This window comes from Salmo salar, unplaced genomic scaffold (genome assembly GCF_965601325.2).
Source record: "Salmo salar unplaced genomic scaffold, fSalSal1 ptg000221l, whole genome shotgun sequence".
In the NCBI taxonomy this organism is placed as follows: Eukaryota; Metazoa; Chordata; class Actinopteri; order Salmoniformes; family Salmonidae; genus Salmo; species Salmo salar.
This window is the reverse complement of record NW_027675333.1, coordinates 2,073,194-2,098,353: the sequence shown is the minus strand read 5'-3', so window position 1 is coordinate 2,098,353 and position 25,160 is coordinate 2,073,194. Positions and strand designations below refer to the sequence as shown.

The 25,160-nt window shown below is 43.3% G+C and overlaps 1 long non-coding RNA gene across 1 annotated transcript; it reads right to left on the bottom strand.

Moving 5' to 3' along the window:
- Nucleotides 1-6,078: 6,078 nt before the first annotated feature.
- LOC145867192 (uncharacterized) lies at nucleotides 6,079-9,523 on the bottom strand. Its single transcript, XR_014383254.1, has 3 exons — nucleotides 8,484-9,523; nucleotides 8,230-8,324; nucleotides 6,079-6,130 (listed from the first exon to the last, which is right to left on the bottom strand). It is a non-coding gene; the product is annotated as an uncharacterized LOC145867192 (long non-coding RNA).
- Between the last annotated feature and the right edge of the window lie 15,637 nt (nucleotides 9,524-25,160).

Below are 25,160 nucleotides of genomic sequence, written 5' to 3'. Positions count from 1 at the left end.
GAAACATGTTATCTACTCACTTATAAATAAAATGACTCCAGTCACCATCTGTAATGAACACGATGGGAGACAGAGAGCTGGTTTCAAGTGCAGGGCTCAGCAGGTGTTTATTGTAAAGGACCACAGGTCCAGGGGCAGGCAGAAGATCAAAAAGGGTCCAAAAATGCAACAGGCAGGGAAAAGGCCGTGGTCCGGGAGATCAGGCAATAGGTTGATAACAGGAAATCCAATAGGCTAAGGTACAGGCAGGGAATAGGTTGATAACAGGAAATCCAATGGGCTAAGGTACAGGCAGGGAATAGGTTGATAACAGGAAATCCAATGGGCTAAGGTACAGGCAGGGAATAGGTTGATAACAGGAAATCCAATGGGCTAAGGTACAGGCAGGGAATAGGTTGATAACAGGAAATCCAATGGGCTAAGGTACAGGCAGGGAATAGGTTGATAACAGGAAATCCAATGGGCTAAGGTACAGGCAGGGAATAGGTTGATAACAGGAAATCCAATGGGCTAAGGTACAGGCAGGGAATAGGCAAAAGGCGTCGTTAGGGAGGCAGGCAAAAACTATCATACACGGGAGGAGTAAATTAAAGGAAACTCAGCGCTCCGAATAGCCGTGTGTCGCAAATCAAACATTACATCACAATGATGGGGGTGCAAAGAACTGAACTAAATAGAGTTTGATAATGACATACAGGTGTGTGAACAGGTGATCAGAATTCAGGTGACTGGGATCTGGAGAGTGAGCTGCGTTCAGGGGGATCTACGTGTTTGAGAGTGTGAGCTGGAAGCAGACGTTACACCATCCACCATTTTAATATTGGGCAAAACACAACCCAAAACACAACCAAAACAAACTGAAAAATCAATCAACGAGTTTGAGTCACAAGCTTGATGTAGTCGCTGCGTTCAAGGAATATCGGATCAAATACTCAACTTGTGACTACTTTAAGCCACTATGAGTGAATTGGTCAGAAAACATATGACTTCTTTAAATAGGGGGACTAGATACATAAAGTGCTTTCATTTTTCTAAATAATGAAACAGATATGTATGAAAATATCCTCAAATAAAAGGTGACATTATATACTGTCACCTCATATGAAACATTTGATCTGAAATCCAAAATGTTAGAGTTTAGAACCACATTTAAATTGTTATCTTCACTGTCAAAATAGCTATGGTGTGGACTGTATACTCAATACAATCTAAATCTGATACCTCACTGTCTGTCTTTTGACTGATACTGCTTTTAAACTGGTCTGGTCAGTCTACTCAAATATTTGTACTATATATGTTTCTATCTGCAGGTAACACATTGATAATTTGTAATATGATACATTCATTTCTGAATAGATATGAAAGGTTTCATGACTGATATATCTGAATATGTTGAAGAAATATACTGCCACTATTTTCACCACCAAAGAATATCAGTGTGATTTTAATATGATTTGACTCTTTGCAGGCTGTCAGGCTGTCTAGTCACAGAGGAAGGCTGTGCTTCTCTGGTCTCAGCTCTGAGGTCAAACCCCTCACACCTGAGAGAGCTGGACCTGAGCTACAATCACCCAGGAGACTCAGGAGTCAGACTGCTCTCTGCTGGACTGGAGGATCCACACTGCAGACTGGAGAAACTCAAGTATGTAGAGGGTTTATGTCAATGTTCATATCAGACATGTTTGACTTTTCAGGCTAGTTAATACAAACATTCTGACCACCACTTGGACAAAGCTATATGCTGTGTGTGTGTGTGTGTGTGTGTGTGAGAGTTCAGGTGTATCCCTCAATGACTGTCTGTTCTTCTGCTTACCGCTACAGTGTGGAACATGGTGGAGAGAACAGAATGAAACCTGGACTTAGAAAATGTGAGTGTTGACTGCTGTGAAGAATATGACTAAGAATAAGTCTTAATTCAAGTTAAGTCAAAGACCACCATCATTACTGACTTGGTCATATTAAATATCATCTGTAGTTCTACAGAAGCAGAAATCAGGGACACCAACGTTTACAAAGAGTTGATGTGTGTGTGTGGTGTGTGTGTGTGTGTGTGTGTGTGTGTGTGTGTGTGTGTGTAATTAATGTGAATAAGTGTGTATTATATTACCATACAGTATAACATATGATCATTCAACAAGTCTCAAGTTACCTTAACTTCTCCTTTTGATACCTAGAAACATCTACATTAAATGAATTAGTGAAAAGTGAGTTAACATTCTAATGTGAATGATGATGATTTCTAATATTGTGTCTGGTTTCATCCATCAGATGTCTGTGATCTCACACTGGACCCAAACACAGTAAACAGACTCCTCTCTCTGTCTGAGGAGAACAGAAAGGTGACATGTAGGACAGAGGAGCAGCCGTATCCTGATCACCCAGAGAGATTTGAGGACTGGGGACAGGTGCTGTGTAGAGAGGGTCTGACTGGGCGCTGTTACTGGGAGGTAGAGTGGAGTGGGAGTTGGGCTGGTATAGGAGTGACATATAAAGGAATCAGCAGGAGAGGAAGGAGTAAGGACTGTTGGCTTGGATACAATGACAAGTCCTGGTGTCTGTTCTGCTATGACAACAGTTACTCTGCCAGGCATAATAATAACTCCACTACCATAGACGTCCCCTCCTCCAGCTGGTATAATAATAACTCCACTACCATAGACGTCCCCCCCTCCAGCTCCCACAGAGTAGGAGTGTATCTGGACTGGTCAGCCGGCACTCTGTCCTTCTATAGAGCCTCCTCTGACACACTGACCCACCTGATCACATTCACCTCCACATTCACTGAGCCCCTCTATCCAGGGTTTGGGGTTTGGGATGTTGGCTCTTCAGTGTCCCTGAAATAATAACTGGACACACACACACACACACACACTGGACACACACACACACACACACACACACACACACACACACACACACACACACTGGACACACACACACACACACACACACACACACTTACACACACACACACACACTGGACAAACGAAAACACACACACACTCACACACATACACACACACACACTGGACACACACACACACACACACACACACTGGACACACACACACACACACACACACACACACACACACACTGGACACACACACACACACACTGGTCAAACAAAAATACACACACACACACACACACACTGGACACACACACACACTGGACAAACAAAGTGGACAAACACACACACTGGACACACACACACACAAACACTGGATACACACAGACACACACACACTGGACACACACACTAGACAAACACACACACACTGGACTCACACACACACTGGACACACACACACACTGGACACACACACACACACACTGGACACACACACACACACACTGGACACACACACACACACTGGACACACACACACACACACTGGACACACACACACACACTGGACACACACACACACACACACTGGACACACACACACTGGACACACACACACTGGACACACACACACACACACACTGGACAAACACACACACACACACACACTGGACAAACACACACACACACACACACACTGGACAAACACACACACACACACACACACACACTGGACAAACACACACACACACACACACTGGACAAACACACACACACACACACACACTGGACAAACACACACACACACACACACACACTGGACAAACACACACACACACACACTGGACAAACACACACACACACACACACTGGACAAACACACACACACACACACTGGACAAACACACACACAAACACACACACACACACACTGGACAAACACACACACACAAACTGGACAAACACACACACACACACACACACACACACTGGACAAACACACACACACACTGGACAAACACACACACACACACTGGACACACACACACACACACTGGACACACACACACACACACTGGACACACACACACACACACTGGACAAACACACACACACACACACACTGGACAAACACACACACACACACACACTGGACAAACACACACACACACACACTGGACAAACACACACACACACACACACTGGACAAACACACACACACACACTGGACAAACACACACACACACACACACACTGGACAAAAACAAACACACACACACACACACACACACTGGACAAACACACACACACACACACACACACTAGACAAACAAACACACACACACTGGACTCACACACACACACACACACTGGACACACACACACTGGACACACACACACACACACACACACACACACACACACACACACACACACACACACAAACAGGACACATACACACACACATGCGCATCTTCCTATAATTGTGAGGACCTTGACCCATGACCTCTTACAATAACACCGTTAGTCTTTCCACAAGACTCCCATGAAGTTATAGTGTGACGTTATGAGTCGACGTTAAAGTAACATTCTCACAACATACTGCACTTGTTTTATCCTGTTTTAGATGTATCCTCTGTTTAAACATTTAAACTCTTACAATAACACTGTTAAAATACCAATGTGATCATTTCTTGTCTTTTATGTTGGAAAAACAAATTGTACAATTATATGTGGACATACGCTCCATAGTTGTACAAGTATACATGGATATATTGTACTTTTCATAATAAAACATACTTGAAACAAGAAAAAGCATGTTTATTGTGAAAACAATTTCGTTATTGATTTTTACATTGCTTCTCCCTGTCTCATGTTGACGTTTGTCATGAATCTTGACCTGGAGGCAGAACTGTGCGATTTCCTCTAGATATGTCAGCTGCAAAGTCAGAATTGGCTGTGGAAAATAATGTTGTTTTATGGTCTTAATTTAAGGGAAGGATTAGCAGTGTGGTTAGGGTTGAGGTAAGGATTAAAATCTGATTGTATTACTTTGTGCCTGTGCCAGCTAGTGAATACTTTGCTGAACTGCCTAGAGGGCAAGATTCATACCAATAAATGCCAACCTGCCTCCAGGGCAAGATTCATGACAATAAATGCCAACCTGCCTCCAGAACAAGATTCATGACAATAAATGCCAACCTGCCTCCAGAACAAGATTCATGACAATAAATGCCAACCTGCCTCCAGAACAAGATTCATGACAATAAATACCAACCTGCCTCCAGGGCAAGATTCATGACAATAAATGCCAACCTGCCTCCCATTCATCCCCTCCTTATCTTTACAAGGCTGCAGAACCTGCAAGCTAGTGATGTGGGGGTTCTCTCATAACCCTCAGTCCCCAGGTGGGTAGATGGCAGGTTGAATAAAGAGAAGCTAGTGATGTGGGGGTTCTCTCATAACCCTCAGTCCCCAGGTGAGTAGATGGCAGGTTGAATAAAGAGAAGCTAGTGATGTGGGGGTTCTCTCATAACCCTCAGTCCCCAGGTGGGTAGATGGCAGGTTGAATAAATAGAAAACAATAGGCTATATAAATCAATCCATAAATGTATAGTTATTATGTAATTTACACAAAACATTAAGGACACCTTTCTTTCCATGACAAACTGACCAGGCGCAACTCAATATTAGGAAGGTATCCTTAATATTTTGTCCACTCAGTGGCTCTGACCCTTTACGTAACAGTCAATCCTCTTTTCCAGGAAACCTTCCTTAAATTTCCCCAAATACTTCCACACTGCTGCTCTCTCACAGCTGCTCCAGGGCCTCTTGGGTTGAGGAGTCATTCTCTTCTAACCTGATCACAGCTGCTCCAGGGCCTCTTGGGTTGAGGAGTCATTCTCTTCTAACCTCATCACAGCTGCTCCAGGGCCTCTTGGGTTGAGGAGTCATTCTCTTCTAACCTGATCACAGCTGCTCCAGGACCTCTTGGGTTGAGGAGTCATTCTCTTCTAACCTGATCACAGCTGCTCCAGGGCCTCTTGGGTTGAGGAGTCATTCTCTTCTAACCTGATCACTGCTGCTCCAGGGCCTCTTGGGTTGAGGAGTCATTCTCTTCTAACCTGATCACAGCTGCTCCAGGACCTCTTGGGTTGAGGAGTCATTCTCTTCTAACCTGATCACTGCTGCTCCAGGGCCTCTTGGGTTGAGGAGTCATTCTCTTCTAACCTGATCACAGCTGCTCCAGGGCCTCTTGGGTTGAGGAGTCATTCTCTTCTAACCAGATCACAAACAAAGACAAGATTCAAACAAATAAACATGATGGTCCAACATAATAGGGGGGGGGGTATAGGGAAGGTAGGGGAGAGGAGGGGGGTATAGGGAAGGTAGGGGAGAGGAGGGGGTATAGGGAAGGTAGGGGAGAGGAGGGGGTATAGGGAAGGTAGGGGAGAGGAGGTGGGGTATAGGGAAGGTAGGGGAGAGGAGGGGGGTATAGGGAAGGTAGGGGAGAGGAGGGGGGTATTGGGAAGGTAGGGGAGAGGAGGGGGGTATAGGGAAGGGAGAGGAGGGGGTATAGGGAAGGTAGGGGAGAGGAGGGGGTATAGGAAAGGTAGGGGAGAGGAGGGGGGTATAGGGAAGGTAGGGGAGAGGAGGAATGGTATAGGGAAGGTGGGGTAGAGGAGGGGATATAGGGAAGGTAGGGGAATGGAGGGGGTATGGGAAGGTAGGGGATAGGACATGAAAAATAAAGACTTCATGTCAGGTAAGCAGCCTCCAAGTCTACCCTCACCAACTGATCATTAATTATGATCTAGGATCAGGTCCCCCCTCTCCATGTAATCTGATTCATTATGATATAGGATCAGGTCCCCCTCTCCATGTAATCTGATTCATTATGATCTAGGATCAGGTCCCTCCTCTCCATGTAATCTGATTCATTATGATCTAGGATCAGGTCCCCCCCTCTCCATGTAATCTGATTCATTATGATATAGGATCAGGTCCCCCATCTCCATGTAATCTGATTCATTATGATATAGGATCAGGTCCCCCCTCTCCATGTAATCTGATTCATTATGATATAGGATCAGGTCCCCTCTCTCCATGTAATCTGATTCATTATGATCTAGGATCAGGTCCCTCCTCTCCATGTAATCTGATTCATTCTGATCTAGGATCAGGTCCCCCCTCTCCATGTAATCTGATTCATTATGATATAGCATCTTTTTATTTTTATTATTTCACCTTTATTTAACCAGGTAGGCCAGTTGAGAACAAGTTCTCATTTACAACTGCGACCTGGCCAAGATAAAGCAAAGCAGTGCGACAGAAACAACAACACAGAATTACATGTAATAAACAAGCGTACAGTCAACACAATAGAAAAAAGAAAGTCTATATACAGTGTGTGCAAATGGCGTGAGGAGGTATGGCAATAAATATGCCGTAGTAGCAAAGTAATCACAATTTAGCAGATTAACACTGGAGTGAGAGATGAGCAGATGATGATGTGCAAGTAGAAATAATGGTGTCCAAAAGAGCAGCAAAGTAAAAAAAAACAATATGGGGATGAGGTAGGTAGATTGGGTGGGATATTTACAGATGGCCTATGTACAGCTGCAGAAATCGGTTAGCTGCTCAGATAGCTGATGTTTAAAGTTAGTGAGGGAAATATAAGTCTCCAGCTTCAGCGATTTTTGCACTTAGTTCCAGTCATTGGCTGCAGAGAACTGGAAGGAAAGGCAGCCAAAGGAGGTGTAGGCTTTGGGGGTGACCAGTGAGATGTACCTGCTGGAGCGCGTGCTACGGGTGGGTGTTGTTATCGTGACCAGTGAGCTGAGATAAGGCGGAGCTTTACCTAGCAAAGACTTATAGATGACCTGGAGCCAGTGGGTCTGGCGATGAATATGTAGCGAGGGCCAGCCGACTAAAATGACCTGGGTTGCAATCATGAAAAAAAACTACCCGGCCTTCATGGTTTGACATGGAGAACATTGGGAGAGATGAGAGCTGACGTTTTAGTAAATGTGCAGATTACGTATCTCAGTCACAGACAAGAAGCTCAATTAAGACATTATCTTCACCACTGGGACTGGGGACAACAGGACCACAGGTCAAATAATACAGCTCAACACTTCCACACTACCACAGTGAGTAGAATCAGGCTTCTGGACACAGAAAACTTGCAGAATTATTAATGATGAATTGTATTAGACGTTATTAGACATTTCTGTTGTTGAGGAGGATGGGAGATCCACAGAGACGTCAAAATGTGTTTCAAAAATCGTCAAAGAGTAATTATTTTAACCTAAAGCATTTAATAAAGACACTTACAGTACAATATTATGGGGAATAGGAATGAGAGGGCTACTTACACCATTTTGGGAAGGGATCACAGCAGTGATTGAATGAGGGTATGAGGCATGAGTTGAGGTGTTCAGAGACTTGACCAGTGCAGGACAGGATTTGACTGGGAAGACAATAACACAAAAACACTACACAGTGAGACAAAAGAGCTAAGAATGAGTTACTCCAAGCAAGGAGTCAAATAGATGTGTAATAATGTGATTGTGATTGTGATTGACTCTACATAAAGTAATGAGAGAAAAATTGACAGGGGTTCCCTCACTGTGCTTAGAGAGGAAACATTCAATGTGCCAGTGGATGAGTGGGCCACATGAGACGTGGCTTCCAGTTCATGTGAGGAGGTAGTTGACAATGGTAGTGGAGTGGTCATCGCTTGTTAAACCATGGAACAGGAGGGGACTCAGCTGGAAATACAGACAGCAGATACGTTCCCTTGAAGCTGAGCCATCGTAGGTTTGAACAACAAGTTTGTCCATGAAGATAAACACGGAATTCACATCTCGCCCACTTGGCAAATCAAAGTAGCCCAAGAAACTTTTTCTGAATAAAGCCCTGATCATCCACATACAGTACCTGACGATAACTGACAACGGCAAGCAGACTGGTGGCAACCATAGGTCCCAGAGTGGGGGGGGGGATTTTTTTGCACTGGGGCCCAGAGGTTGTCCTTACCTGTTGACCTAACCAGGAAAACTCTGGACCCTATAAGGTATGACAGTGATGAATCAGTTGTAAAAGGTTTTGTAAGGGCTATGATGGGAACAGTTTGTCCTTATCTGTTGACCTAACCGCGATATTCAAATACCTTAGAAATGCTATTACTTCAATTTCTCAAACATATGACTATTTTACACCATTTTAAAGACAAGACTCTCGTTAATCTAACCACACTGTACGATTTCAAAAAGGCTTTACAATGAAAGCAAAACATTAGATTATGTCAGCAGAGTACCCAGCCAGAAATAATCAGACACCCATTTTTCAAGCTAGCATATAATGTCACATAAACCCAAATCACAGCTAAATGCAGCAATAACCTTTGATGATCTTCATCAGATGACACACCTAGGACATTATGTTATACAATACATGCATGTTTTGTTCAATTAAGTTCATATTTATATCAAAAAACAGCTTTTTACATTAGCATGTGACGTTCAGAACTAGCATACCCCCCGCAAACTTCCGGAGGAATTTGCTAAGTTACTCACGATAAACGTTCACAAAAAGCATAACAATTATTTTAAGAATTATAGATACAGAACTCCTCTATGCACTCGATATGTCCGATTTTAAAATAGCTTTTTGGTGAAAGCACATTTTGCAATATTCTAAGTACATAGCCCAGGCATCACGGGCTAGCTATTTAGACACCCGGCAAGTTTAGCACTCACCAATATCAGGTTTACTATTATAAAAGTTTGATTACCTTTTGTTGTCTTCGTCAGAATGCACTCCCAGGACTGCTACTTCAATAACAAATGTTGGTTTGGTCCAAAATAATCCATCGTTATATCCGAATAGCGGCGTTTTGTTCGTGCGTCCCAGACACTATCTGAAATGGTAAATCAGGGCCGCGCGCATGGCGCAATTCGTGACAAAAAAAATCTAAATATTCCATTACCGTACTTCGAAGCATGTCAACCGCTGTTTAAAATCCATTTTTATGCCATTTTTCTCGTAAAAAAGCGATAATATTCCGACCGGGAATGTCCATTTAGCTAAACAGAGGAAAGTAAACAAAGCTTTCGGTCGACGCGGGCACGAGCCTGAGTCTCACAGTACTGTAACCAGCCACTACCCAAACGCGCTACTTTTTTTCAGCCAGAGCCTGCAAAGCCACGATTCAGCTTTTTACCGCCTTCTGAGACCCTATGGCAGCCGTAGGAAGTGTCACGGGACAGCTAAGATCCTCACTCTTCAATAAACAGAGACAAGAAGAACAACACCTTGTCAGACAGGCCACTTCCTGAATGAAACCTTCTCAGATTTTTGCCTGCCAAATGAGTTCTGTTATACTCACAGACACCATTCAAACAGTTTTAGAAACTTTAGGGTGTTTTCTATCCATATGTAATAAGTATATGCATATTCTAGTTACTGGGTAGGAGTGGTAACCAGATTAAATCGGGTACGTTTTTTGTCCAGCCGTGTCAATACTGCCCCCTAGCCCTAACAGGCTAACTCCTGAGCTAAATTGTTTAGACCGGCCAGGGCCTTGGTCACTGATCCATCTGGAGCTGTGTTCTCAGGGATGAAAGTACAGCATTCAGATCCGAACATCACACACACACCACCCTTTTCAGCCAGAAGCATATCCAAAGCTATTCTATTCTGCAATACCATTAAAGTGGTCGCAGCTGTCTGTTCTGCTAACCCTTGAATTGCCTCTCTGGTATAGTTGATGAAACGCTGTTGGTTATAATAAATGTAATTTATCCAATCCACATTTTTATTGAGAGTCGACCACCAAAAAAGACTTGATTCCAATCCAGCCCATATCTGATTCCTAGCTTTAAACTCATCAGGCACCCCCCTTGGAACCCCAATGCTATCAATGTAAATTCTTTCGTCAAAGGACCCTGACGAAGCACTCCTCCCCTCTATTTCACCTGGCACTAGGTCTTTGTGTTGTATAAGGGTGAAGGGCATGCCTAACTGTACCAATGCACAAATACCAGTCCAATTTGCAGGCAGGTTTGGCCACAGCTTCATACCTCCACACAACCACCAGACATCCGCTCTCGGCCTTTTTTGTCTTACTAAAGTCCTCGGAACTCAACCACCCAGTCAGGTCCCTCATTGTCTTGTCAGTTGTAACATTCTCTGTCCTATTGCATGTTCTTACTTCCCCTACGTTCCATCCGTGTGTGTTGTGTTGAGCCACACAATAATAGTCTCCTCCTGCGACTGTGAAAGGGGGAAGTCTGGATCTAATGGGCACATAGGAGACAGATAATGCAGATCAGTGCAACTGTCTGGCTTCCTTGCCTTCATGAACAGCTTTACCATACAGGCCATTCCCCTTGGTAAATTAATTCCATCGAGTAGAAAGGGGATGGTTGTCAACTGAAGTTTGGCTGTTGCGCAGGCATAACCTTCTTCTTTAGCTACTGATCTAGCTGTATACTGAATCCATTCCAGCCATAGGTTGGAATCCCCAAACCAAGTCTCCACCTCAATCACTTCCTTAAGATCTTTCGTCTGAACTATCCTCACCGGTCCTTGGCTCTGGATGACTACACGGGTAATGTCCGTTTTATCAGGGGTACTACTGGTATTCTGGCTGGCAGTAGAACTATCTCCTGTCCTAACCTCTACTATTCGGAATGGTACCGCAGTGTCGACAATGGTCTGGTCAAGGCCAACATACCATAACCCTAAATCCTCTTTCTTTATGCTTTTAATGGTCATTCCTATCTTCAAGCAATACTTCCCTTGCTCTGGATTGCAGTCAAAATCACTGGCCTTCACTATACTCCATGTGTTTCTATATTGGGTGTGTGGATTGACATAGCCTTCTCTCTCTGTGTGAGCTATGATTCCATGAGTTACACCGGGATCTACACAGATATCTTCCCCATGAAGTCCAAGTCCAAGACTGCCAGGAGGTTAGGGACCCCATTTGGTCTGCATAGAACTCTATTGAGACATCCTTCCCTAACTCTACTCTCACTTCCTTTTTATCCAGATCGAGTGACCTTTTGTACCTAGGCCATAAAAACTCCTCATCTTCTACACTATGGGTCAAGTTACCACTTTCTGCCTTCTCGAGTGGTTCATGGTGTATTAGGAATATGGCTCCCACAATCAGACAGCTCAGACTGACCAGTACCCCTGTAAAGCCCCACCCCCTCCCGGAGAATATATCACTGGCTAGAGGCCAACCCACACTTTCACTTCTATGAACGCACACAGTGAGGATCGGGCGCGTTAGGGAATCTTCGTTAGAGAGGTAACCCCCGAAACTTATTGGTATTCGGTTCTTCTCCTAACTCTGTGATTGTTCGACAGTGTCAGTGTGTCTTACCCTCCCGCAATGTGTGATATGAACCCAGGTAGCTCTTTCAGCTATTCTCACCGCGAAGGCTATTACCAGGAACACTTGGTATGGGCCCTCCCACCGTGGCTGCTTCCAGTTCTTTTCTCCTCAGGGACTGGATCCACACCCAGTCTCCTGGTTGGATTGAGTGAATCATCTTCTCCTGTAATTCACCTGTTGGACACAAAGTTTCGGACATACGGGTTTGGTTAACCATGTGTTCTGTTAGTATATCTTCAACTTCTATGTCTACCTGTTCTGGCCTCCCTAACTCTGGCATTCTATATGGTTTACCTGATCAGCTAAAATGTAATCCATTATTTAAAGAGATAGATCCTAGTAAACCAACTACCCTAATCGTGTCCACCCAGTAAGTTGGGACCACTTCTTCCCATTTAATATACTTATCTATTATAAAAAATGTTTTTTTAAGTAGTTCGTTTTCCAATAGGCCACAAAGTGTTTCCGAACATGCTCTACTATCCCCCCCTGTTGACACATGGCTCTGCCCATGTGTCGATCTTGCCGCATCTCTAAACAATGACTTAGGTAGTATTGGTAACTTATCATGATACCAAATACCGTCCTTATATAAATTGCTCCTAACTTCTTCCATTTCGAAATCCCTTTCACTGGTGCTCTAGACTGACAATTTTAATATAGATTTGTCTATGTTTACTTCCTCTTTTAAGAACTGCTGTGTCGACGGCTGCGGTTTAAGACCTGCCTTTTTCGTTTCCGCATCTGCTTTTCTGTTGTTGTTACTGACACTATCTGTCCAATCTAATGTGGGCCTCACATTTACAAATAGCTAACTTTTCTGGCAAAAGTACAGCATCTAATAGATTCAAAATCAACTGAGCGTGTGTAATAGGTTTCCCAGACGTGGTTACCATTCCCCTGTTTCTCCATTGGGCTGCAAATATGTGTACTGTGTTAACCTGTTAGGGCTAGGGGGCAGTATTTACACCGCCGGATAAAAAACGTACCCGATTTAATCTGGTTACCACTCCTACCCAGTAACTAGAATATGCATATACTTATTACATATGGATAGAAAACACCCTAAAGTTTCTAAAACTGTTTGAATGGTGTCTGTGAGTATAACAGAACTCATTTGGCAGGCAAAAATGTGAGAAGGTTTCATTCAGGAAGTGGCCTGTCTGACAAGGTGTCGTTCTTCTTGTCTCTGTTTATTGAAGAGTGAGGATCTTAGCTGTCCCGTGACACTTCCTACGGCTGCCATACGGTCTCAGAAGGCGGTAAAAAGCTGAATCGTGGCTTTGCAGGCTCTGGCTGAAAAAAAGTAGCGGGTTTGGGAAGTGGCTGGTTGCAGTACTGTGAGACTCAGGTTCGTGCCCGCGTCGACCGAAAGCTTTGTTTACTTTCCTCTGTTTAGCTAAATGGACATTCCCGGTCGAAATATTATCGCTTTTTTACGAGAAAAATGGCATAAAAATGGATTTTAAAGAGCGGTTGACATGCTTCGAAGTACAGTAATGGAATATTTAGATTTTTTTTGTCACGAATTGCGCCATGCGCGTGACCCTGATTTACCATTTCAGATAGTGTCTGGGACGCACGAACAAAACGCCGCTATTCGGATATAACGATGGATTATTTTGGACCAAACCAACATTTGTTATTGAAGTAGCAGTCCTGGGAGTGCATTCTGACGAAGACAACAAAAGGTAATCAAACTTTTATAATAGTAAATATGATTATGGTGAGTGCTAAACTTGCCGGGTGTCTAAATAGCTAGGCCGTGATGCCTGGGCTATGTACTTAGAATATTGCAAAATGTGCTTTCACCAAAAAGCTATTTTAAAATCGGACATATCGAGTGCATAGAGGAGGTCTGTATCTATAATTCTTAAAATAATTGTTATGCTTTTTGTGAACGTTTATCGTGAGTAATTTAGTAAATTGTTAGCGAATTCCCCGGAAGTTTGCGGGGGGTATGCTAGTTCTGAACGTCACATGCTAATGTAAAAAGCTGGTTTTTGATATAAATATGAACTTGATTGAACAAAACATGCATGTATTGTATAACATAATGTCCTAGGGTTGTCATCTGATGAAGATCATCAAAGGTTAGTGCTGCATTTAGCTGTCTTCTGGGTTTTTGTGACATTATATGCTAGCTTGAAAAATGGGTGTCTGATTATTTCTGGCTTGGTACTCTGCTGACATAATCTAATGTTTTGCTTTCGTTGTAAAGCCTTTTTGAAATCGGACAGTGTGGTTAGATTAACGAGAGTCTTGTCTTTAAATAGCTGTAAAATAGTCATATGTTTGAGAAATTGAAGTAATAGGATTTTTAAGGTTTTGAAAATCGCGCCACAGGCTTCAACTGGCTGTTACGTAGGTGGGACGAATTCGTCCCGCCTAGCCCAGAGAGGTTAAATGCATAGGCACTGTCTGTGTAAATAGTAATATGTTTTCCTGTCCCTAACTGACACACACAGGTAAGTGCTACTATTTGTGCTGATTGTGCTGAATAGTTTCTCGGTAACGGCTCTGCTTCCAAGACCTCTGTGTCTGTAACTATAGCATATCCTTTCACATTAGTGCCATCATGGTTCTTTCTTGATGATCCATCTACAAACATAGTCAGTTCCCCATCAGGTAAAGCTAGATAAGTCAAATCGGATCTTGGTAGGACAACTTTCTCAGTTTCTGTTACACAATCATGTGGGCTGCCAACTGTTGCAATAGGAACTAATGTTGAGGGGTTCAGAGTAGTACAACATCCTATTGTCAAATTAGGCATGTTCAAAAGAATTATCATACGAGACAAATGTCTAGCTGGTGACATGTAAGCCATCTTATGTTCTAACAACATTATGGATACGGCATGAGGAATTTTTTAAGTCAAATCATGATAGAGCACAACAGATGCCGAGTCCTCACCTGCCTAAGCTGCTGCCACCACAGACTGCAAACATAGTGGCATGGCTTGGGCTACTTCATCTAATCGGGAGGAATAGTAAGCAATAGGCCTATTTTTTTCCCCCCGTGTCTCTGGGTCAGTACTGATTTACATTTACATTTAAGTCATTAAGCAGACGCTCTTATCCAGAGTGACTTACAAATTGGTGGATTCACCTTATGATATCCAGTGGAACAACCACTTTACAATAGTGCATCTAAATCTTTTTTTTGGTTGGGGGGGTTAGAAGGATTACTTTATCCTATCCCAGGTATTCCTTAGAGGTGGGGTTTCAGGTGTCTCCGGAAGGTGGTGATTGACTCCGCTGTCCTGGCGTCGTGAGGGAGCTTGTTCCACCATTGGGGTGCCAGAGCAGCGAACAGTTTTGACTGGGCTGAGTGGGAACTGTGCTTCCTCAGAGGTAGGGAGGCGAGCAGGCCAGAGGTGGATGAACGCAGTGCCCTTGTTTGGGTGTAGGGCCTGATCAGAGCCTGAAGGTACGGAGGTGCCGTTCCCCTCACAGCTCCGTAGGCAAGCACCATGGTCTTGTAGCGGATGCGAGCTTCAACAGGAAGCCAGTGGAGAGAGCGGAGGAGCGGGGGGACATGAGAGAACTTGGGAAGGTTGAACACCAGATGGGCTGCGGCATTCTGGATGAGTTGTAGGGGTTTAATGGCACAGGCAGGGAGCCCAGCCAACAGCGAGTTGCAGTAATCCAGACAGGAGATGACAAGTGCCTGGATTAGGACCTGCGCCGCTTCCTGTGTGAGGCAGGGTCGTACTCTGCGAATGTTGTAGAGCATGAACCTACAGGATCGGGTCACCACCTTGATGTTAGTAGAGAACGACAGGGTGTTGTCCAGGGTCACTCCAAGGTTCTTAGCACTCTGGGAGGAGGACACAATGGAGTTGTCAAACGTAATGGCGAGATCATGGAACGGGCAGTCCTTCCCCGGGAGGAAGAGCAGCTCCGTCTTGCCGAGGTTCAGCTTGAGGTGGTGATCCGTCATCCACACTGATATGTCTTCCAGACATGCAGAGATGCGATTCGCCACCTGGTTATCAGAAGGGGGAAAGGAGAAGATTAATTGTGTGTCGTCTGCATAGTAGTGGTAGGAGAGACCATGTGAGGATATGACAGAGCCAAGTGACTTGGTGTATAGCGAGAATAGGAGAGGGCCTAGAACAGAGCCCTGGGGGACACCAGTGGTGAGAGCACGTGGTGCGGAGACAGATTCTCGCCATGCCACCTGGTAGGAGCGACCTGTCAGGTAGGACACAATCCAAGCGTGGGCCGCGCCGGAGATGCCCAACTCGGAGAGGGTGGAGAGGAGGATCTGATGGTTCACCGTATCAAAGGCAGCAGATAGGTCTAGGAGGATGAGAGCAGAGGAGAGAGAGTTAGCTTTAGCAGTGCGGAGAGCCTCCGTGACACAGAGAAGAGCAGTCTCAGTTGAATGACCAGTCTTGAAACCTGACTGATTTGGATCAAGAAGGTCATTCTGAGAGAGATAGCAGGAGAGCTGGCCAAGGACGGCACGTTCAAGAGTTTTGGAGAGAAAAGAAAGAAGGGATACTGGTCTGTAGTTGTTGACATCGGAGGGATCGAGTGTAGGTTTTTTCAGAAGGGGTGCAACTCTCGCTCACTTGAAGACGGAAGGGACGTAGCCAGCGGTCAAGGATGAGTTGATTAGCGAGGTGAGGTAAGGGAGAAGGTCTCCGGAAATGGTCTGGAGAAGAGAGGAGGGGATAGGGTCAAGCGGACAGGTTGTTGGGCGGCCGGCCGTCACAAGACGCGAGATTTCATCTGGAGAGAGAGGGGAGAAAGAGGTCAAAGCACAGGGTAGGGCAGTGTGAGCAGGACCAGCGGTGTCGTTTGACTTAGCAAACGAGGATCGGATGTCGTCGACCTTCTTTTCAAAATGGTTGATGAAGTCATCCGCAGAGAGGGAGGAGGGGGGGATAGGAGGAGGAGGATTCAGGAGGGAGGAGAAGGTGGCAAAGAGCTTCCTAGGGTTAGAGACAGATGCTTGGAATTTAGAGTGGTAGAAAGTGGCTTTAGCAGCAGAGACAGAAGAGGAAAATGTAGAGAGGAGGGAGTGAAAGGATGCCAGGTCCGCAGGGAGGCGAGTTTTCCTCCATTTCCGCTCGGCTGCCCGGACCCCTGTTCTGTGAGCTCGCAATGAGTCGTCGAGCCACGGAGCAGGAGGGGAGGACCGAGCCGGCCTGGAGGATAGGGGACATAGAGAATCAAAGGATGCAGAAAGGGAGGAGAGGAGGGTTGAGGAGGCAGAATCAGGGGATAGGTTGGAGAAGGTTTGAGCAGAGGGAAGAGATGATAGGATGGAAGAGGAGAGAGTAGCGGGAGAGAGAGAGCGAAGGTTGGGACGGCGCAATACCATCCGAGTAGGGGCAGAGTGAGAAGTGTTGGATGAGAGCGAGAGGGAAAAGGATACAAGGTAGTGGTCGGAGACTTGGAGGGGAGTTGCAATGAGATTAGTGGACGAACAGCATCTAGTAAAGATGAGGTCAAGCGTATTGCCTGCCTTGTGAGTAGGGGGGTAAGGTGAGAGGGTGAGGTCAAAAGAGGAGAGGAGTGGAAAGAAGGAGGCAGAGAGGAATGAGTCAAAGGTAGACGTGGGGAGGTTAACCTCTTATGGCTAGGGGGCAGTATTTTCACGGCTTGATAAAAAACGTACCCGATTTAATCTGGTTACTAATCCTACCCAGTAACTAGAATATGCATATACTTATTATATATGGATAGAAAACACCCTAAAGTTTCTAAAACTGTTTGAATGGTGTCTGTGAGTATAACAGAACTCAAATGGCAGGTCAAAACCTGAGAGATTCCTTTACAGGAAGTGGCCTGTCTGACCATTTCCGGAACTTCTTTGCCATCTCTATCTTTTACTAAGGATCTCTGCTCTAACGTGACACTTCCTACGTCGTCCATAGGCGCTCAGAGCCCGGGAAAAACCTGAATGTCGTCATCCCAGCCCCAGGCTGAAACACATTATCGCCTTTCTCAAGTGGCCAATCAAGGGACTCTGGGCTTAGGCGCGTGACCTGACCGCCCCCGTCTTTGTGATTTTTTCCTCTGTTTGCCGAAAAGGAGATTCCCGGTCGGAATATTATCGCTTTTCTACGAGAAAAATGCCATAAAAATGGATTTTAAACAGCGGTTGACATGCTTCGAAGTACGGTAATGGAATATTTAGAATTTTTTTGTCACGAATTGCGCCATGCGCACAACCCTTCTTTACTATTTCGGATAGTGTCTGGAATGCACGAACAAAACGCCGCTATTCGGATATAACGATGGATTATTTTGGACCAAACCACCATTTGTTATTGAAGTAGCAGTCCTGGGAGTGCATTCTGACGAAGACAACAAAAGGTAATCAAACTTTTATAATAGTAAATATGATTATGGTGAGTGCTAAACTTGCCGGTTGTCTAAATAGCTAGCCCGTGATGCCTGGGCTATGTACTTGTGCTTTGTGCTTTCACCAAAAAGCTATTTTAAAATCGGACATATCGAGTGCATAGAGGAGGTCTGTATCTATAATTCTTAAAATAATTGTTATGCTTTTTGTGAACGTTTATCGTGAGTAATTTAGTAAAATGTTAGCGAATTCCCCGGAAGTTTGCGGGGGGTATGCTAGTTCTGAACGTCACATGCTAATGTAAAAAGCTGGTTTTTGATATAAATATGAACTTGATTGAACAAAACATGCATGTATTGTATAACATAATGTCCTAGGGTTGTCATCTGATGAAGATCATCAAAGGTGAGTGCTGCATTTAGCTGTCTTCTGGGTTTTGGTGACATTATATGCTGGCTTGAAAAATGGGTGTCTGATTATTTCTGGCTTGGTACTCTGCTGACATAATCTAATGTTTTGCTTTCGTTGTAAAGCCTTTTTGAAATCGGACAGTGTGGTTAGATTAATGAGAGTCTTGTCTTTAAATAGCTGTAAAATAGTCATATGTTTGAGAAATTGAAGTAATAGGATTTTTAATGTTTTGAAAATCGCGCCACAGGCTTCAAGTGGCTGTTACGTAGGTGGGACGAATTCGTCCCGCCTAGCCCATAGAGGTTAAGCTTGAAAGGGCTGGTAACTGTGACAGCATGGAATTCAAATGAGGAGATAGACAGATGGGTCAGGGGAGAAAGAGAGAATGTCCACTTGGGAGAGATGAGGATTCCAGTGCCACCACCCCGCTGGCCAGATGCTCTCGGGGTATGCGAGAACACGTGGGCAGACGAGGAGAGAGCAGTAGGAGTAGCAGTGTTATCTGTGGTAATCCATGTTTCCGTCAGTGCCAAGAAGTCGAGGTGCTGGAGGGTAGCATAGGCTGAGATGAACTCTGCCTTGTTGGCCGCAGACCGGCAGTTCCAGAGGCTGCCGGAGACCTGGAACTCCACGTGGGTCGTGCGCGCTGGGACCACCAGGTTAGAGTGGCAGCGGCCACGCGGTGTGAAGCGTTTGTGTGGCCTGTGCAGAGGGGAGAGAACAGGGATAGACAGACACATAGTTGACAGGCTACAGAAGAGGCTATGCTAATGCAAAGGAGATTGGAATGACAAGTGGACTACACTTCTCGAATGATCAGAAAGTTAAGCTTAAGTTGCAAAAATTTTATTGACTAAAATGACGAAGATGATACAGTACTGCTGGCTGGTGAAGTAGGCTAGCTAGCAGTGGCTGCGTTGTTGACTTTGTTGGAACGTGTAGCTGGCTAGGTAAACTCGATAGTTTCAGTACAACACCTTATCATGATACAAAAGCAACTATGTAGCTAGCTAACATTGCACTAATCAAGACGTTCCTTTGTAATGTATTTAGTTCTACAATGCTGCTCGTCGGTAATAGTTGGCTAGGTTTGGAAAAATGGTGTCGCGGGGGACGAAAATAGCTGGCTAGCTAACCTCGATAATTACTCTAATCTACACAGTTATCAAACTATGACAAAGACAACTAACACTGCACTAGTCAAATCGTTCCGTTGTAGTGTATTAGTTTCTACAGTGCTGCTAGTCAGTAAAGGTTGGCTAGCTAGCAGTGGGTTTGATGATGACTAGGGGTGTTGACTAAGTCTGGAGTCTGGACAATGGCGTGGCGTCGCGGCGCGGCTGGCTAGTTAACCTCGATAATTACTCTAAACTACACAATTATCAGACTATGACAAAGACAGCTAACACTGCACTAGTCAAATCGTTCCGTTGTAGTGTATTAGTTTCTACAGTGCTGCTAGTCAGTAAAGGTTGGCTAGCTAGCAGTGGGTTTGATGATGACTAGGTGTGTTGACTAAGTCTGGAGTCTGGACAACGGCGTCGCGGCGCGGCTGGCTAGCTAACCTCGATAAATTACTCTAAACTACACAATTATCTTAGATACAAATACAGCAAAGACAGCTATGTAGCTAGCTAGCACTACACTAATCAAGTCGTTCCGTTGTAATGTAATAGTTTCTACAGTGCTGCTAGTTGGTAGAAGTTGGCTAGTTGGCTAGCTAGCAGTGTTGACTAAGTTGACTAAGTCATTCCGTTGTAATGTAATAGTTTCTACAGTGCTGCTAGTCGGTAGAAGTTGGCTAGTTGGCTAGCTAGCAGTGTTGACTAAGTTAGGAGGACAAAAACAGCTGGCTGGCTAGCTAACCTCGATAATTACTCTAAACTACACAATTATCTTTGATACAAAGACGGCTATGTAGCTAGCTAAGAAAAAATTGCTCAGATCAAACAAATCAAACCGTTGTAATGTAATGAAATGTAATATTACCTGTGGAGCGAAGCGAAGTGCGACTACCCGCTCCAAACCCTCATCACTGATGTCATGAACCCCTCCCTACAGTCTACTTTCTGGGTAAAGGGGCGATCATATCTGGGAAACGCCAGTACTGAGCTAGATGTTAATAACTTTTTAATGTTTACAAACTGATTTTCAGCCTCATCTGTCCACTTGATCTTATCTTTTGCTGCCATAGCTTTACCATATATCAACTCACTAAGCTTCCTTGTATGTAATGCAAAATGGGGTATCCACGCACGGCAATAGTTAATAATTCCAAGAAAACTCATCATTTGTTTCTTATTGAGTGGTTTAGGTGCTTCTAGGATGGCTGTCTTTCTGGTAGAATTAAGTGTTCTCCCTTCTTGAGTTATAGTGTGCCCCAAATAGATAACTTCCTCCTGCCAGAGTTGCAACTTCCTCTTGCTGACTTTATGACCTTGTTCTGGTAAGAATACTAACAGTCTGCCTTACAGCCCTCCTGAGAAGGATTCGTAAAATATCATTTTCATAAATCAAAATTTAGCTTCCCTCGGGGCTCAAATTTTCCAAAATTACTAATAAGGTATTTTAATAAAATCTATAATTTGACTTCAGGACTACTTACACTAAAATAACTCCTTTAATTAACCTGTTAGGGCTAGGGGGCAGCATTTGCACGTCTGGATAAAAAAAATGTACCCGATTTAATCTGGTTACTAATCCTACCCAGTAACTAGAATATGCATATACTTATTATATATGGATAGAAAACACTCTAAAGTTTCTAAAACTGTTTGAATGGTGTCTGTGTATAACAGAACTCATTTGGCAGGCAAAACCCTGAGACATTTTCTGACAGGAAGTGGATACCTGATGTGTTGTATTGACTTTAAACCTATCCCATTGAAAAACACAGGGGCTGAGGAATATTTTGGCACTTCCTATTGCTTCCACTAGATGTCACCAGCCTTTACAAAGTGTTTTGAGTCTTCTGGAGGGAGATCTGACCGAACAAGAGCCATGGAACGATGATGTCCCATTAGACACCTGGCGCGCGAGTTCATGTTGGGTACCCTCGTTCCAATACGTTATAAAAGAGTATGCATTCGTCCACCTTGAATATTATTCATGTTCTGGTTAAAAAAGGCCCTAATGATTTATGCTATACAACGTTTGACATGTTTGAACGAACGTAAATATATTTTTTCCCCTCGTTCATGACGAGAAGTCCGGCTGGCTTAGATCATGTGCTAACAAGACGGAGATTTTTGGACATAAATTATGAGCTTTTTTGAACAAAACTACATTCGTTATGGACCTGTGATACCTGGAAGTGACATCTGATGAAGAGAATCAAAGGTAATGGATTATTTACATAGTATTTTCGATTTTAGATCTCCCCAACATGACGTCTAGTCTGTATCGCAACGCGTATTTTTCTGGGCGCAGTGCTCAGATTATTGCAAAGTGTGATTTCCCAGTAAGGTTATTTTTAAATCTGGCAAGTTGATTGCGTTCAAGAGATGTAAATCTATAATTCTTTAAATGACAATATAATATTTTACCAATGTTTTCTAATTTTAATTATTTAATTTGTGACGCTGACTTGACTGCCGGTTATTGGAGGGAAACGATTTCCTCAACATCAATGCCATAGTAAAACGCTGTTTTTGGATATAAATATGAACTTGATAGAACTAAAAATGCATGCATTGTCTAACATAATGTCCTAGGAGTGTCATCTGATGGAGATTGTAAAAGGTTAGTGCATCATTTTAGCTGGTTTTATGGTTTTGGTGACCCTGTCTTTGACTTGACAAAACATTACACACAACTCTTGTAAATGTACTGTCCTAACATACTCTAAATTTATGCTTTCGCCGTAAAACCTTTTTGAAATCGTAAAACGTGGTTAGATTAAGGAGATGTTTATCTTTCAAATGGTGTAAAATAGTTGTATTTTTGAAAAATTTGAATTTTGACATTTATTTGGATTCAAATTTGCCGCTCTTGAAATGCACCTGCTGTTGATGGAGTGCACCACGGGTGGCACGCTAGCGTCCCACCTAGCCCATAGAGGTTAACCTAAGTCTACCGTTATTACGCTTATTCTGGCTAAATATAATAATAATATTATGGCAATTTCACAACCTTGTTGTGTTAAATTCCTTACACTGCATCCAACCACAGCTAAACTTAGCTTTATAATGTATAAAAATACCACTACTGGTCAAAAGATATTCAAATAACATAATCAGATCAAATTCACTAATCTGAACTACTCCACAAAGAAACATTATTGTACCCTTATCGTCATTCTGTCTTCTCATTGGTTCAAATTACCAATGTGTCTAAGAAATTTAAACTCCATCATCATTATCAGTTATACAAATTTCCTTAAAACCAGTATTACAAATGACCTTAAATTCATCATCCAAATGGCCCTCCCATGAGGCTGATCAGACCACAAAGGGGTGCCATGATAGAGGTCAAAAGTCATACCACCCTTTCAAAACGGTGTTTCTTATTATATTAGACAAATTAAAGAAAAACCATCAGACATTTTATACATGTTGGATCCCAGGTTCCCAGACATTCCCTTATCACATATTTAATTAAAACTCAGAAAATAAAACTTCAACGATTCCATGTGTGTGTGTAACTTCTAAGATTCCATATGTGTGTATACCCCTTTAAGGAATCGTGGCTTCTAGGAAACATTCCACAGAGAGACAATGAAGCGCTCTTTTTCCCCAAAAAAAGCATTTCATTAAACTACACCGATTCAGAAACCCATAAGTTGACTACAAACAAAACCTAATAATGATGATAATTTCACTGTACTTCAAATCTATGAACCTCCCCTACTTAACCTCTCTGGGCTAGGCGGGACGAAATCGTCCCACCTACGCAACAGCCAGTGTAATCCCGTGGCGCGATTTTCAAATACCTTAGAAATGCTATTACTTCAATTTCTCAAACATATGACTATTTTACACCATTTTAAAGACAAGACTCTCGTTAACCTCTATGGGCTAGGTGGGACGCTAGCGTGCCACCCGTGGTGCACTCCATCAACAGCAGGTGCATTTCAAGAGCGGCAAATTTGAATCCAAATAAATGTCAAAATTCAAATTTTTCAAACATACAACTATTTTACACCCTTTGAAAGATAAACATCTCCTTAATCTAACCACGTTTTACGATTTCAAAAAGGTTTTACGGCGAAAGCATAAATTTAGAGTATGTTAGGACAGTACATTTACAAGAGTTGTGTGTAATGTTTTGTCAAGTCAAAGACAGGGTCACCAAAACCATAAAACCAGCTAAAATGATGCACTAACCTTTTACAATCTCCATCAGATGACACTCCTAGGACATTATGTTAGACAATGCATGCATTTTTAGTTCTATCAAGTTCATATTTATATCCAAAAACAGCGTTTTACTATGGCATTGATGTTGAGGAAATCGTTTCCCTCCAATAACCGGCAGTCAAGTCAGCGTCACAAATTAAATAATTAAAATTAGAAAACATTGGTAAAATATTATATTGTCATTTAAAGAATTATAGATTTACATCTCTTGAACGCAATCAACTTGCCAGATTTAAAAATAACCTTACTGGGAAATCACACTTTGCAATAATCTGAGCACTGCGCCCAGAAAAATACGCGTTGCGATACAGACTAGACGTCATGTTGGGGAGATCTAAAATCGAAAATACTATGTAAATAATCCATTACCTTTGATTCTCTTCATCAGATGTCACTTCCAGGTATCACAGGTCCATAACGAATGTAGTTTTGTTCAAAAAAGCTCATCATTTATGTCCAAAAATCTCCGTCTTGTTAGCACATGATCTAAGCCAGCCGGACTTCTCGTCATGAACGAGGGGAAAAAATATATTTACGTTCGTTCAAACATGTCAAACGTTGTATAGCATAAATCATTAGGGCCTTTTTTAACCAGAACATGAATAATATTCAAGGTGGACGAATGCATACTCTTTTATAACGTATTGGAACGAGGGTACCCAACATGAACTCGCGCGCCAGGTGTCTAATGGGACATCATCGTTCCATGGCTCTTGTTCGGTCAGATCTCCCTCCAGAAGACTCAAAACACTTTGTAAAGGCTGGTGACATCTAGTGGAAGCAATAGGAAGTGCCAAAATATTCCTCA